The sequence below is a fragment of the Siphateles boraxobius genome, unplaced genomic scaffold, assembly GCF_051911475.1.
Source record: "Siphateles boraxobius isolate OS27281-9 unplaced genomic scaffold, OSU_SipBor_1 8, whole genome shotgun sequence".
Classification (NCBI taxonomy): Eukaryota; Metazoa; Chordata; class Actinopteri; order Cypriniformes; family Leuciscidae; genus Siphateles; species Siphateles boraxobius.
Genome location: NW_027509208.1, coordinates 18,483,269 through 18,491,400, shown reverse-complemented (window position 1 = coordinate 18,491,400; position 8,132 = coordinate 18,483,269). Strand labels below are relative to the sequence as shown.

The 8,132-nt window shown below is 34.8% G+C and overlaps 1 long non-coding RNA gene across 1 annotated transcript in view; it reads right to left on the bottom strand.

Moving 5' to 3' along the window:
* Positions 1–8,132, bottom strand: part of LOC143729317 (uncharacterized) — a 591,772-nt gene that overhangs the window by 190,750 nt on the left and 392,890 nt on the right. The gene's annotated exons all lie outside the window — the stretch shown is intronic.

Sequence of the window (8,132 nt, the reverse complement as noted above, 5' to 3'; positions counted from 1 at the left end):
TGACTGAAGGGTGAGTAAAATAATGTCATCTCATTGTGCCCAGTTTTTAAAAATGCTTAGTGTTCATAGAGCAAACTTTCATTAATTGTTTACAGTTTAAGGGAAGTTACTCAAAAAAGGGTAGATATTAGATCCATATATGGATTTAAAATGACAGCAGCCTTCAATTTCTACTATAAAACAGTTCTCCAATACATTCATGTATTTACTCGCATATGACTTCGACGGACTGAACAGAAAAAAATAACTAGATAAGATTTCCACGACAAAGGCGGCGGAGCCTCAGAACCACACCTATCTATTATGTAATTACTCCCAAAACAAATTGTTTGTTTAGCCCCGATTTTGTTAGAAATAACATCATACCAGTTTGTTTCACTATTTCTTGTGAAGTGAAGCAGGTGCATTAATGTACCTGCTACTGTCTGTGTCCATAATGTTACTTTTGTAGATTTAATAAAGGTCACTAAGTTTAAATAATACTGTGAAGACGATGCTGTGTTTTATTATACATTTGATTATTCAATTTCTGTAGTAGGTCATTAGCTGAATTCTATTCTGTTAGAACTGCAAGAAAAAGCATTGTTTATTTTTATCTTTTATTCTTAGGCTCCAGACTGCGGTCGCATACGACCATTTTGTGAGAATGTGAGTTAAAATTTGGCGTGGTCGCATTTGTGCGAGTGCATGGTGATGCACTCAATCGGTGTCTGCCTACCTGCACTTACATTCGTGACTTGTCGTGTCTCGTTCGTGACTTATCTGTCACGTACGTATTATCGACTTCAGCAAATATGCTATTCTCCGCTAGTAGATGGTTGAGTTAACAGTAGAACGTCAAGAAGTAGCAGTTAAATTGTCATCCATTCACTGTGCTACAGTATATGATCACGCCATCATTCATTCAAGCGCGATAAGGTGCAAAAATAAGAATTAAAATTTCTACTTTGAGTAATCCGCGCAGCCGCATTAAGTTCTCTTTCGCGCTTGAACGGACAAAAACACAAAAGTATCCCAAAATGTTCGCTTCGTCGAGTATCCTCGTAAGCAGTCTTAAATGAGTTAAAAGGAGTTAAATGAAAGCAAAGAGTTGTGAGGACATGGATGCGCGTCAGATCTTAAAGTGACAGCAGCCTAATAAATCTGCTATGTGTCAATGTGAATCAAAGAACGAAAGACTCACTGCAAAAAAATCACTCACTGCTCTTGACTGAACTTTTGTATCTTTAATAAGGATTAATCTATATCTAATCTATTTAATTTATAATTTATGAAGTGAAGACTGTTTGATAACTTTATTAAATTTCTGTATATTTCCTACCTGTTAGGTCAAATATTGAAAATATACTGTCTTTATTTTGTTTCTACACTTATTTGGAGATTAAAATGTGGAACTACAATATAAGAATATATTAAAAACTTTAATGTTATGTGTGATTACTCGCAATTAATTACAGAAAAATTGTGTGATCAATTAGTTTTGTTTTTATCGATTGACAGCACTAATAAAAATATAATCAAACATTAAAAAAACTTACATAATGATTTTTTTTAAATCTTTTTTATGGTTTTTCATTTCATAGTTAAGATTAAAACATTTTGCCAACATGAGGTCTCGTGTCATTGTCAGTTGTAGCAAAAAAAAAAAAAGTACCAAATCATGTGCTGGTGTGACCAACTGAAAAAGTTGGTAGCGCATGTGCAACCAGTGGCATGACCAGTGACAAGTGCAACCATCTGTGTCCTATTGTTTGTAATTTGCTTATATATATATATATATATATATATATATATATATATATATATATATAAGCATCGTCTTATGAGACGAGTGTACTGTCACACCCCTAGTCAGTTATATATATATATATATATATATATATATATATATATATATATATATATATATATATATATATATATATATAACTGACTAGGGGTGTGACAGTACACTTGGCTCATAAGACGATAAACGATATTGGGTTCACGAGAACGAGCTGTAAGATCTTATGATAACTGTAAGATGCCGAGCCGTCTGGGCTACTCTCTGAGAAAACAGAGGACCTTTCTGGAAATTAACATTTTAAGTCTTTCTTATAAAATTAGCATCCCCAATCGAGAGTCAATCACCTCACTACTGTCTTAATTTACATTTCTTTCCCTTCATCCCCTCTTTCCCCCATCTGTTCTCTCCTCATGCTGGGATAACCTGAAATCCTATATCACCAAAAATCTATATGGTTTAATGTAAACAATGATCATACAACACTATACATGTTTGGTATCATTTGAAATGTCTCAGTGCGACTGGTACAAGTGTCTCATTCCCAAAGTAGTAAACAAAGGTAATAAAGTTTTTTAAGAGTTTAGAGATATCTTGCTTACAGAGGGTGGGTATTTCATAGAAATGACTTTCTGTCCTCAAGAGTTGTAAACTTCTAGGTCTATGACCCTAGTCCATGCAAATTCCTATCGTAAGTTCATGTCCCACATTGGGGGAAGTTTTGTCTTGGTCAGGGAATAATGAAATGCTTCAAAAGTCTCAGGGCGATTAGTCAGATCAGCCCCATGATGCTGAATGTTCTCAAACGGTCAGCATTATGTATTTTTTTTAATGTCATGTATGCATATTTTACTCTTTATTCCAGAGTATTTGATTTTTTTGTATTGATTATCTTTGAATTGATTATATAATTGGCATTATACATTTACCTGATCAATAATAAATTGTTACATATGAATTTACTCTGACTTATTATTTTCTGAAAGGCTGATGTTACCGCAAATCTGTATCAGGTAGTAACGGACTGAAGTCGTTTAGAGTGGAGTATATGGAAAAACAACTGCGATTTTAGAGATCCGGATAATATTTGGCACTAGTTCAAGTGTACTAAGGCTGTAAAGGCTAAAAAGAGAATTTCCGTTTAGGACAACAATGTTGATCGACCAACCTAAATAGGGTGAGTCTGACCTCTGTTAAATGTAATGTTACTTAAGCTAAGTGTACGTGAGAAACCATGGCATAACCAAACCAAGCTACTACCAGAGAAGTAACGTTGGTCTGCTTATATCTGTAGTAATGGTCGTGACCTTTGACTAGAGATAGTGTTACTTTAATTCAATCCAGATCTATTGGGACTAAACAAAATACTTTTAGATAGAGCAAGCATGAAGGCGGCCTTCTAAACAAAAACTGACGAGGTTTGTGTGTGATCACGAGACCAGCGTTAAACAGCCAGCGTGAGGCTCTCTGTGAACAAGTCAAATATAAAGTAAAGAGTTAAACAGAATAATTAAGTCTAGATAAAGTATCATATTAATGCCCAATAACCAATTGGCATTCAAACCTAAATTCGAGGTCGTGATAAAATGGAGTCAGATAAAAGTAAATTGGGATTAAACTACTTTGCCACACCTTACAGAGCCGAGATCATATTATAATACTATAATCTTCAATGATGAAATATATCAAAAGTAGTCTTTTGTTCGACTGAAAGTCACAAAATGCAAAACAATGCAGGTGCATTTTGAAATGTTTTAAAGGGTTAGTTCACCCAAAAATTTACTCAACCTGCTAAATCAGTGGTTCCCCCCAGTGGTTGAAAGGTTTTCAAGAAAAAAAAACAGAAAGAGCATGATGAGTACCCAGAGTATTTTATTGCTTTCCAAGTAATATGTACATAAATCAATCCCTTTAACTAATGTATTAGTTTAATGAATGTCACTTCAGTTCTACTTTCCGAGTATGAATTATCATATGCAGTAAAAGACAGAACACTATAATGCAAGCACTGTAAGAGGTTTTGTCATGCTGATATCACCAGACAGTTTTTCACCTCAACGAGAAATAGCCTATCGTTTTAATATTGTGAGATCTCGTCACACCCCTATTACTGACCTGTTTTCAATCATTATTTGAGGCCCTTTTTTTACTTGCATTAGTTCGACTCGTATTAGTTTCCGCTGTGGTATTGAGAATTGTGAAATTTCTCCATCTACATTTTTTATTTCATAGCAATTTTATTTCCAGCAAAATATACTTGATATATATTGCTATCACGTAAAAAATAATTACTTGAATAAGCTCATAACGCCCACTCCTAATAGTGTTAATTAATCATGATCATAGTATTGACCAAAATAATTGTGTGATTGTCATAATTGAGCAGCTCTACAGAGTAAGTGAGTTGGACGCTGTGTGAGCCCTGTGATGGACTGGCCATCGGTCCAGAGCGTTACCCTGCCGTCAACTGGGACAGCCTCCAGAATCCCCGCGACCCTACATACCACACGGAAAATGGATACAAATTTGTTAAACTGTAAAACAACTGACGCTTTGACACTGTCTGGATCATGTTCAAAGTTAAAAAGGAAAGTTTACATTGGAAAAAAAATGATGTGATTTGAACACTTTAATAATGCCATTGGCATCTAATTTGTTGCAAGTGATCAAATAATTTTTGGGGCAACTGTGCTGTTTGGTTTACTGGAAACTTTTGGTATGGACTGAAAAAGTAGACTCAGGTTTCATGACTCGCCTAAAATTAATCATTTCATATAGCCCCTGACTAACAGTGAAACTGTCGAGAGTTTTGATTGAAAGGTTGTTGGATATTCCTATTGAGAGAGTATGCCACTGTGTTATAAAAACTCCTCTAACCCCATTATCTGATAGCGTTGTTTACATCACAACACAATCTGATGTTTGCTTGCTTGCTGCCGAACGCTGTCCTTTAGCTTGGCTGGGATTTCCAGTGTGCCTGTGTCGGTGCTCGTGTGGCTAGCATCCTCTTTGCAACTGCTGCAGTGAATCTTATCTCTCCCTCCAGTCACCTCTAAACTGTCCTAAATATCTGACACCTCAAACACGCTTTCTCATCTGAGGCTGTCGGGCTTGACCACCCACTTCTGAGCTGTGGGAAGGGGGCTTGCATGAGATAAGGGCTGATATTGACTAATGAGGTCATTCTCTCAGTACAGGTGGAGACGTATGCACTGAACGGGGAAAGCCCGGCCCAGTGATGGGAAGTTATAGCAGAACAAACAGTAGCCTTCGTTTCAGTGCAATAAAAAGTCACAGAGAGAAAAGAGAAAGCGGATTACGAATGACTGTTAAAAACACACATCATATCAACATGATCAAAATCAAATGTGAATGCAGAATAATATTTGAACAATTATTTGTATTTATTAAATAATCATATTTAAAACAACCATTGCGTTTTGTATTTTTTATAATAATGTATATTTTTTTTTAAATATTTAAAATCTATAAATATTTGTAAAAATTAAACTAGAATATATATATATATATTTTTTTTTCAAATAATTATTTTGGAATCATGCGTTTAATATTTGTTTTGTTTTAATAATTCGTAATAGTTATATAATAAAGAACTGAATCGTGAAAGAACTGACTAAAAATAATGATATATACATGATAAGGTGTTTACTGATCGATCAATCGATCTGAAACGGAAATGGTTCATTAGAAGTGGAACAGGTGTGTGGTGTGCCCACTACAGCCCGGGGGAAAATATCAAGCATTGATATGACATCTGGTGTCTCGCATGTGGCTTCGTACAGAAGATTGTGGGGTAGAGGTGATTATGTTTGTGTCTGACAGTCTAGACATTCATCATCACACAATAATTTTATTTATTCAACAAGATAACGATATTTTAAATCACAGTGTTTGTTATGATGTAGCAGCAGAGAGGGAGTAGAAAACATAATAAATGATTCCCAGCACTCCCAGCTTATTCTCAGAAGAGCGCTTGTTACAATAAGGGCAGCTGAAGCCAAGCAATAAGGTTCAAATTTGAAACACGTGAGTCATGCGAAGGAAGAAACATGTTTTCCCTTACCATGAAACTATGTTCCTGAGGTCCACCTTAAATAGCGAGTATTAAAGGTCATTCTCTCAATAAAAAAAAACTCAATCTTTTGACCAGAAAGTCATTTATTCGTGGAGCAACTATAATAATAATAATAATAATAAAACAACTTTATTTTATATAGCGCCTGTAAAAGTTACATTCAAATATAGAATACAAATTAAAAAAACATGTTATTAAATCAATTCCAGAATTAAACGGTATAGAAAACATTGTTAGAAGTAATCAAATAAAAGCTACCCTAAAGAAGTACGTTTTGAGGTAAGATTTAGAAACACTAAGATTCTGCTTGCCTAATCTCAGAGGGCAGAGTTCCAGTTTTGGAGCACATGAAGAGAAACCAATCACCTTAAACGATTTTAAACGAGTGGGAGGAACAGTTAAAAGACCAGCTTCTCAGGAGCCGAGATCACTCGTTGGGATGTCGGGGATTAAGAGTTCTGACAAATTTTGAGGAGCCAGACCATGCAAAGTCTTATAAATAAGCATGATAATTTTAAAATCAAACAGACAGGGAGCCAGTTTAAGGACTTCAAAATAGGAGTAATGTGATCCCTAGTCCTGGTCAGGATTCTGGCGGCAGAACTTTGAACTAACTAATTTGTTTAGAGTAGCTTTTGAAACCCCGGACAGTAGAGCATTGCAATAATCAATTAATGCGAGAAAATACAAAAGTGTTAATTAACTTTTCAGCCACCAGAAATGACAACATGGGGCATAGTCTGGCAATGTTTGTAAGATGAAAAATTTGTTTGAAACTCTAAAATAGAGCCATCAACATTTAAAGAGCCATGTTTACATAGCTGGCAGGGTGAACCAATGAGTATAACCTCAGTCTAGTCACTGTGTAGACAAAGAGAATTGATACAATGCATTTCTAAGATAAAAAAAATGGGTGAGACAAAGGCAACAGCCACATTATCATCAGGTTTTGAATGTATGTACATCTGATTGTCATCTGTGTAAAAATGAAAGTTAGACCAAGTGATCTTAAAAGTTGACCAAGTTTTTTTTTTTTTTTGTAGCTGCTCTGTAATCTGACCAACAGCTTATGATTCATGGTTGAGAGAAAAAACATGATTTCAAGTGATCTTAAAAGTTGACCAAGTGGAAAAATATAGATGTGAAAGAGTAAAGGGCCCAAAATTGATTCTTGAGGAACGCCAGAGTTCTTCACCTCTACGGCACTGAATATGTGTGGTGTGTTTTTTGTTTTGTTTTTGTAGCTGCTCTGTAATCTGACTAACAGCTCATGATTCATGGTTGAGAGAAAAATGTAAAGTGCGTTCGGATTGTAGGACAAAAGCCATGGGCTCATCATGGTAGTAGCAAGTTAACAAATCTGTAGCTTAATGGCAATCAACAGATATTAGAGCTTTTTTATATTTAATTGTGCACTTCTATTTTTATTTTTAGATTGCCTTTGCTGCCATCACTCTTAAAACACTAATAATTACGTAATACTGTTATTAAATGTTAAATGCAACATTTGAATGAATATCCATTTTTAATCATGTACACTATAATGTTGTGATGCAAAAGGCATTTACAGAACTTGAAACATTTAAAACAAGCTTATTTTGTTTAGATTTTAATTGTATCTTAAAATAGTATATAGTTTTATTGTCAGCCACTTAGTTAACATGAAAAGGATTATAGACAATGGCCAGAATTTAAATTGTATCTATTCTTTTATTTGCAGAAAAGTTCCCATTCGCTGTCATAGACCTTATGCCGGGGCCACACCACACGATATTCAGGCCAATGTCTCCCCTTTCTACAATCTTAAACTAAATCCTGATTATCTTGATGGTTCTACAGATTATCTTACCAGATTTTCCTGTGGTGTGAGGTGTGTTAAGAGTGACGCCATGTTTATTCTTAAATATCGAGAGATTATGCGAGATTTCCCGTGTTCACACACAGTCGGGACTCGGGTTGAAAATCTGTTTGTGTGTAGACTTCTTTACATCACATCAGCACACACAATGAGCAAAACTGTTAAATCTAGGATTTTTTTATCCTCATGTTTGTTCTCTCTCACATTTTGAAAATCTTATAAGATTTTAAATATCCTTTGGTGTGGCCCTAGCATTAGTCAGGTTAGACGGACTGTAAAAAAAATAATATGATCGATAACATATGTTTTCACATTGCTTTAACTCATCAAAATAAGTTAAGCCATTTTCAACTTAAAATCTTGTATAACTTAAAGTCAGTTTAATGTAATTTAAG